At 38.6% G+C, this 8,475-nt stretch overlaps 1 long non-coding RNA gene across 1 annotated transcript in view; it reads left to right on the top strand.

Moving 5' to 3' along the window:
* Positions 1-8,370, top strand: part of LOC118469575 (uncharacterized) — a 23,102-nt gene extending 14,732 nt beyond the window's left edge. The window contains exons 4-12 of the long non-coding RNA XR_008602497.1: positions 4,038-4,114; positions 4,242-4,378; positions 4,464-7,173; positions 7,267-7,291; positions 7,589-7,674; positions 7,772-7,865; positions 7,959-7,993; positions 8,090-8,232; positions 8,318-8,370. This is a non-coding gene — a long non-coding RNA (uncharacterized LOC118469575). The remainder of the gene's footprint in view (positions 1-4,037; positions 4,115-4,241; positions 4,379-4,463; positions 7,174-7,266; positions 7,292-7,588; positions 7,675-7,771; positions 7,866-7,958; positions 7,994-8,089; positions 8,233-8,317) is intronic.
* Positions 8,371-8,475: the final 105 nt, after the last annotated feature.

The raw sequence follows: 8,475 nt of genomic DNA, 5'->3' as shown, positions 1-8,475 counted from the left end.
ACAGCTGCACATGCACACGCACACACACACACACCACAATGACAGTGGACACAGTAAATTCCTCTTGATGTAGTTAAAATAAGACACTGGGAAGTTTTCTGGGTTTCACTGGACAAGATTCACTCCAGCATCTTTGTTTATGTGACATATCAGGCAAAGTATCATGATATTTGAGTCACTGTGTTACTGTAAATCTGTCTGCAGTGAAACCATTTTTAGACGCCAGGCATTACTTTTACAAATCAACAGATACCATGATGCCATTATGTGTCTTCTATTCGATCTTCATTCTCCTTATCTCCTGTTCAACACATTGTATTCGTATTCCAAGACTCACCGATTTTATGCAATTTTGGACGGATTCAGAATTATACATATTGCACATGTGAGAGATTTTTTTTTAAAAAATATTAATGTTGTTGCAGAAATGCTGCCCTATAATTTATAATGTATTTTGTCATGTCTTTTGTTCTGTTTTTGGTTAAACCGCATAAATGTTGTTGCAGCATCCACTGTACACCAGAATGAAATACAAACCAAGCTTTTATACTGAGCTCCCAGTTCTTAGTTGTATACCTGTCCATACTCTCTGTACTCAGCATCTCAGGATCAGCCCTCTGTTGGTTCATGTCCTACCTCTCAAGAAGATACTTCAGAGTATCTTGGAGGGGAGAAGTGCCTGAACTGGACAGCCTATCCACAGGGGTTCCTCGAGGGTCAGTGCTCGATCCCCTCCTCTTCTCAATATATCCAACCCCACTTGGTGCAATAATCCACCCCCATGGTTTCTCATGTCATTGCTATGCTGATGATACCCATATTTTCACGATGTTCCCCCCGGACAATCACATGGTCTCTCCCCCAGTCTCATCATGACTTGCAGATATCTCAGCATGGATGAAAAAAAAACCCCACCTTCAACTAAACTTCTCCAAGACTGAGCTCCTTGTCATTCCAGCCAGTCCCTCTATACAACAGGAAATCAACATCCAGCTTGAATCAACCCAACTGAAACCCACAAAGTCTGCCAGAAACCTGGGTGTCATGATCGATGACCAGCTAACCTTTAAGGCTCATGTGGCCTCTGTTGCTCGGTCGTGTCGATTCGTCCTGTACAACATCAGGAAGATCAGACCATTGCTGTCTGAACATGTAGCACAACTCCTGGTACAGGCTCTCCCGACACACATCGTCAAACCTCTGCAGACGATCTGGAATGCAGCAGAGCGTCTGGTTTTCAACCAGCCAAAAAAAGCATGTCACCCCACTGTTCAGATCGCTTCACTGGCTTCCAGTTGCTGCCCGCTGAACTCTCATTCAGGTCTACACTCCCTCCAGCTCACTACGCTCGGCCAACAAAAGGCTCCTGGTCCAACCACCACAACAAGGCCAGTCTATAGCTAGACTCTTCTTCTCTGTGGTTCCTCAATGGTGGAACGAGTTACCAAACTCTGTTCGATCTGCAGTGTCTCTCAGTCATTAGGAAAAGACTAAATACCCAACTCTTCACTGAACACCTTTACATCTGACAGACTGCAAAACAAAGAGAACCAGTCTAGCTCCTGCTGCATTGTAAAAGGCCTTGCGATTGGTCGAAATTGGTTAGCTGCCAACGATTGGACCAATCAAATTGCTTGATGCATTCTTTTGTTACAATTCATGGCGGTATGTTCATGTTGGAATTTTGAGCTATCGGGATCGTTTTCGGTGGAATCATGAGGTTTTTATCTAAAGATCAAGAGTCATCGGTGCTAGAAATAGATAAAAGTGTCAAAAACAAGTTCCGATGGAATTGTCTTGAGAGAAAAGTCATTTGAGTCATTTAACAAAACATTGGGTATTTGACTCATGACTCAGGGCAAAATGAATCCCTGATAGTGTTTAAAGAGTGTTCTGGAAATGTAAAAAACAAAAAAACTGACACAGCTGACTCCATAGAGGAAACTGTGACATTAGAAGTGACTTTGTGACCAGTGTAGAACTCCAGTGTAAATAGTGTTAAAAGACCTATAGAACTGTAAAAATTGTAGGACTAAATGCAGTGAGACAACATTGAAGAAAAAGTAAGTTAACTTTTCATTGAATTAACTTATTCATTACAATCTAGTCTTCTGTAAATCTATGCATGTTTTTCATTCTAAATCACCTCTATTTTGCTGAAAACCTCTCTGTCAAGTGTTCTCCCACTTTCAATGACTGGTGATTATCACTGATGATTTTTGAACATTCATGTGCAGTTTCCTCACTTGAAAAAGGACGTTTCATCTACTCAGGGTTTGAGCTGGACTCCACTCATTGATCAGACAGTTACTTTCTTTTTTTCAGGTAACAGGTATACACAGATGGCAACTTCACAAGGCCATGATGAGTTAAGTTGATACATTAAGATGAAAAACCTTCAAACAAAACACAACAGAACAATGTTCACATCACTGCAACTCAGCAAACAGTAACAACCATTCCCTATGCAAAAGTTTCACCTCATTGGCAAATGCTACTCCACTCAATTTGTGTTTGTCAACCTCAGCATCAAAAAACTGAAGCAACAAACCATTTCATGACCGATCTTCAAACCAATCCTATACCACACACAAATTTAACTGCATTTTAAAGAGGCGATTTAAATCACACATTTACTCTTAACATTTTTATCAGATTTTTAAGCATATTTATACATTTTAAATTATATTTTTGTAATGACTTAAAGGGCATGAAGTGACTTTTAAAGTGCAATCTGTTACAGACCCAGTAAATAAATAAAGTGCAAATAACAAACCCACCATTGCAACCAGAATTAACTGTTTTTTTAATTAGCACTATCTGCCTGCAATCTTATTTTCAATTGAACGATTACAAACACATAACAATTAATCATACACAGACAAAAGAAAGTTAACAGGTGATGATACTGTGGCATGTCTTAAACAAACAAGCAAACAAATAAATCAGGACCGCCAGTTCTAAGTAAACAGGTCTCTGATTGGACGTTAGACAAGTCACGCGCTTCCGTGAATGACGGAAAGACTTCGTGGGGTTTTGGTTTTATAAACTCAAAAAATAAGCGTCTCGTCGTGTTTTTATGCGAAAATTAGGCACACGGTAAGTAACTAAATGAGAATAGTACAACCTTACACGACTCTTTTAGTTATTCAGTGCTCGCTGATGCCTTGTTGTCCGAAATTAGTTTTAGCTAACAGGTAACTTTAGCTAGCATTAGCAGCAGCTACTCGGCGTTAAGCTAGCTCCGTTATTTGGGGGAAAGAGATGTCAGGTCAGATAGCGAGTAATGGTTGAGTTTATGTGTTCAACGATCGTTAGTGATATATAATATGTAAAGAAGGTCTTGGAGTTACGTTTGGTGAGGGTTGACAAAGAGAGGACCGGTGAAAACGTCGTGGACTTTGTTGACGCGGCGCACCGGTCTACCGAGGCGGCGGCTAAACTGAAGCTAGACTGAATGACATAATTTGCAGGTAGGTTTTAGATGTAAAAACCCATCTGCAAATGCATCTATTGTGCATTTTTCTTGTAGATTATAACCTTTAAAATACAGCCCTCGTGATTGAAATCAAGTAGTTTTGATGCAATAATACCATTTCCGTTACAATATAGAGACTTCAGTTTTGACAAGTGCAAAACTGCATTTTGTGAGTTAAACTGGCCCTTAAATGCTTTTTCTAACTGGGAAGAAGAACTGGATTGGTTGTATTCTGAGACACAGCTGGTAAAATGACTCAGAGTTGAAGATATTTGCAAAAGAGATTATTTCTTTATCTCTTTTGCACTGTGTTTTATCCAGCTGTAGATGTATATAAACTGGGAAGTACAACTTTAACCAGCAACAGACAATCCCTTTTTGGCACAGCCTAGCTCACAACTGATGTTAGTACTGTTGAGAGATAACCAAAATGTTTTGATTGTCAACAACAAATTAACAGAAAATACATATAAAAGTCACTTGACCTATACATGAGGCTAAATCTCTGTTCAAATAGTGTTAAGATTGTTAGTTTTGTGTTTGCCTTTTTCTTTTACAGTCATTTTGAGGATCGCAGACTCTAAAGCGCATGGAAGACCCTCAGACACAAGAATGATACCAAGCCAGAGCAATCAGGTTGGAATGCAAGTTTTAAACAATTTGACTGATCATCAGTACTGTAATTTAAGAAGACATTACTCAAATAGTTCTTGATGAACAAATGGCAAAACGTAAACATTAATAAAACTTCTTACTCGTGTAGTTGGAGAATGCTATCGACGAGGGGTTGAAGAGTGGGAATGCCCAAACCCTGCACGTGTTCTTGCAAACGGACATATATGAGGAGATCCCAAGGAAATGCTCCCAACAGTTACCAAATTGGATAAACTTGTCAGCAGGGTAAGATAAAGTCCAGCACACTCACTACCACACCCTGATGCTCTGCTGTTTGTGGATTTAATGAAACTGTTCTGATGTTGTTTAGTGTTTGGATCAAAAAGATGCCACATCAGCCAGTTGGGCTCTCGCCTGCCTCTCTAAGTGTGGGAAAAACTTGAAACTACCAGGTGGCCAAGGACTGTCTGGACTAATAGCTCAAGGCCTGATCAAAAAGATAAGTATACATCCAATACAGGAGTGTCAGACATACAGCCTGCGGGACGACTTTGTAAAGTGTAAAAATTTCATTCAGAAGACATTAACTGCAGATTGTAAATTTGTAAAACTATACATTTAAAATGATTTCGAGACCATGACAAGTTGTTTTGATCATAAAGTAAAATACTGTATTTCTCATTGTTCTTTTTTCATTTTATGTCTCATTTTTGTAACATTTTGTCTTGTTTTTGTTGTTTTTGTCTGACTTTTAGATTTGCACGGAATCTCGTATATGATGTTGCATTTCTTGTCCAGTTCTATTTTGTCTTTGGGATGGACTAATAGCTGCTGGAGTTTTGTATGTGGTTTTACTGCTGTATTGATGTTGTGTTTTTTCATTATGCGCTGTATGGGTTCTGTTATCCCACGGATATATGGGATGGTGATTATGTCTTTGTTTTTATTGTCTGGTTGTTGTGTGCGTTTTGTTTGTGTTTCCTTTTGTTTTTTTACTTTGTTTTTAGCTTGTTGTTTTCCTTTGTTGATGGCCCATATCAGGTATTGGCAGTGTATGAGTGCGTTCTTGATGTGTTTTACCTCCTCCTGTCTGTCCTTTATCATCTGTTATGACGCTGGTCCGTTGATAAAGTGTTCTAACTACCAATAGTTTGTGAGCTGTGGGATGTTCTGATGTCCAGAGGAGGTTCTGCTCTGTATGTGTAGGTTTCCTGTAAACTGTGATCTTAATGCTGCTGTCTTCTCTGTGGTGTATGTTTAACTCCAAAAATGAAATGGTCCGCTTTATTTCTTCTTCGTGCGTGAATTGTAAATTTCCCGTGTCGTCCATGTTGTTCAGATGATCGATAAGTTCTTGTGTGTGTCCAGATTTTATTATTTCCAGGATGTCATCAACGTGTCGTTTCCAGAGTGTGGGTCTGCAGTGTGTGGGTGCTGTGTGGATGGCTTTTGTTTCTAGGTCCTCCATGAAAAAATTACTCATTATTGCAGATAGTGGATCTCCCATTGCAAAACCTTGTTTTTGGCTGTAAATAATTCCTTTGAACTGAAAATAGGTGGATGTGGCAATGAACCGGAGTAGTGTGAGGATGTCATTTACTGTAAGGTTTGTGCATTTTTTCAGTGTCCTGTCCTTCTTAAGTCGCTCTTGTATGATATGTAATGTGACATCAACGGGGGTTTTTGTGAATAATGAAACTACATCATGTGAAATGAATATGTTGTCTTTTTGTACTGTGATATTGTTGAGTTCTTGTGCCAGTTGTTCCTGTGTTATTTTATTGGTTTCTAATAGTGGCTTGAGCAGAGTTTTTAATGTCCTTTTCTTTTGTTCTGTGGGGTCTTTTTTTGAGTATTTCGTATGTGTTCCTGTCCTGTAGCATGTTGGTTAGCTGTTGTTCGTATGTTTCCGTGTCCATGATGACTGTGGTTCGTCCTTTGTTCGCCGGCAGGATGGTGATGCTGTTGTCCTGTTTGAGTGATTTTTACTGCTTTTGTTTCTTGCTTGGTGATGTTGCTGTGCGGAAGTTTTGCCGATTTTAAAATGCCTGCTATTGTGTTTCGGAGTTCCGATTTGTGTCTCTGATCCTGTAATTTCTGGCATGCTAATTCTGTTGCTAGTATGAATTCTTAGTGTGGTATTGTGGTGGGTGTGATGGCGAAATTGAGGCCTCTTGTCAGAACTGTTCGTGTTCCATGAGGGTGCATTGTGATAAGGTAAAACCATCTTATCTTTGATTTGTCGGTGAAAAAGAACTAACGTTAACCTACGATAGTCAATGACAAAATGAACATCATCATCCAAATATCATTTTTGTCATTTTGTGTTTTGCTTCATCCATTGTTTTGTGCATCGTTTTTGTCATTTTGTTTCATGCTTTGTAATTTTCTGATTCGTTTGTCCATGTTTTTGCCACTTTGTAACTTTTTTGTTTTGTTTCGTGTTGTTTGTCTCATTTTTTGTCATCTTGTTTCTCGCTTTTGTCGTTTGGGTCTCATTTTTGGAATATTTTGCCTTGTTTTTGTTGCCTTTTTTAAAAAAAGTAAAATACTATATTGTTCAGTTTCAGATACTTGTGACTAAATGTTTTGTGCCTTTGTAGACACCCTGTGATTTGGAAGTTGTAATGTGTAAATGATAAACTGAGGCAAAATATTGTTGAAATTGAACTTACTTTTCTTAAGAAATTTCAGGTTGTTCATAATGTTTTGTAGAAATATAGTTCCTTAAATGTGAACATTTTCAGAATGTACTTTGTTGCACTATAACAAAGGAAAAATGTGGAGTTGTCGTCCTTTATCAGTATTCATATTATGATTTTACTGGTCCGGCCCACTTGAGATGAAATTGGGTTGAATGTGGCCCCTGAACTAAATTGAGTTTGACACCTCTGATCTAATACATAGAGACACATCATATGTAGGAGCTCTAAAAGTATGTTTGCTTACTTGTTATTGGAACTTCTTTTGTGCACATGGTGGAGTGGTTTGAGAAATGCAGGCAGCTGTGGCTCCAGTGTGGCCTGCAGTAGGACGAGACCTTATTCACACTCTCCGAGGACTTCTTAAACGCCTTAATGGTGAGCTGGTGTCTAATAATAAATGCTTTCTATGATGAAACACATGAGGTTTCCTAATCTGCTGGTGTTTTGTGTCTCTTGTTTTTATTACAGGAGGTACACGAAGCATGTAAAGAGGGTACACTCGTATATTTTTCTTTATTTTCCTTCCATCATCAGTATGCATTGTCTTCACTTAGCCCTTTATAGAACCCACATGAAAATTCAAACTGCAAATTCCACACTAATTTCTGAATGTTTAGAAACATAATAAGAATAGAAAAAGGTACTTCTGTTCTCCACGGAAAAAAATTACATGGAGGAAAATGAGCATTTATCATACAAGATGAGCTTCTCATAACAAGTTCATTATGAATCTGAATATCGAAGAAAAAAACGTAGGTATTGTGACAACATTTTTTTTCTTTTTTTGCAGGAACATGGGAAATCACTGAGTGCTTCCTGTATCCCATTGGTCAGTTGGTAGTGGACCCCAGAATATACATCCTGATTAAGAAAGAGGTTAGAATTGGTTTTAATAACTACTTTTTGACAATAACTGAGTCTAACGGACTGAAGTCTTTGCTCATAAATGAACTTGCTAATAATGTTCCAACAGGCAATTCGTAAATTTAACCTAGTTCTCGACAAAATCCCAGTGGAGCTTAAGAAAGACAGGAAGATCTAACATCACTGGAGTCCTCAGATCTCATGTATGTCTCAGTAATTAGCTCATAGTAAGGATCATTGCTACTCATTTTTATTATATCATGCCTTTGAACCTTTGATTGTTCGCTTTTCTTCAGGATCAAACTAGCTTCTCAAATACTGGATGGTGGTGGTAAGTTTTTTTTTTTTTGAGTACTACTATCTCTCTTGATTGAGAACCATGATTAGGTACAAAAATGTACAACACAGTCTGTTTTTTTTTCTTCAGATTATGACTTCCAGTCTTCCCTGATGGAGGCACTGTGCAGAATGGCCACTCCTAACCAGAGGAGAGAGTTGGCAGATCAATGGTTCAGCATGGGGCATGTGGCCAACGCTTTTGCAAAGATCCGTGACTCTGAGTTTGAGATGGTAAAATTAGATCATTTATGCTCCTTTTGTCATGTGCATTCATAGCTGACTGCGTAGAATTGGGTGTATCTGTCTGTAATTTCAGGCTTGCTGCAAGTTTCTGAACATGGTGAACGGGATGCAGGGAGACAGGAGAAGGTACACACATACCATAACTGACTGTTTTCCAAGACATGGTGTGAAAAACCTGAAGGGTCTTTCTAGTTGTGATTCAAAAGATGAATATTTCTATTTATCTGTAAC

Source organism: Amphiprion ocellaris, chromosome 8 (genome assembly GCF_022539595.1).
Source record: "Amphiprion ocellaris isolate individual 3 ecotype Okinawa chromosome 8, ASM2253959v1, whole genome shotgun sequence".
Lineage (NCBI taxonomy): Eukaryota > Metazoa > Chordata > Actinopteri > Pomacentridae > Amphiprion > Amphiprion ocellaris.
The sequence above is the reverse complement of the archived record's forward strand: the minus strand, read 5'-3'. Positions and strand labels throughout refer to the sequence as shown.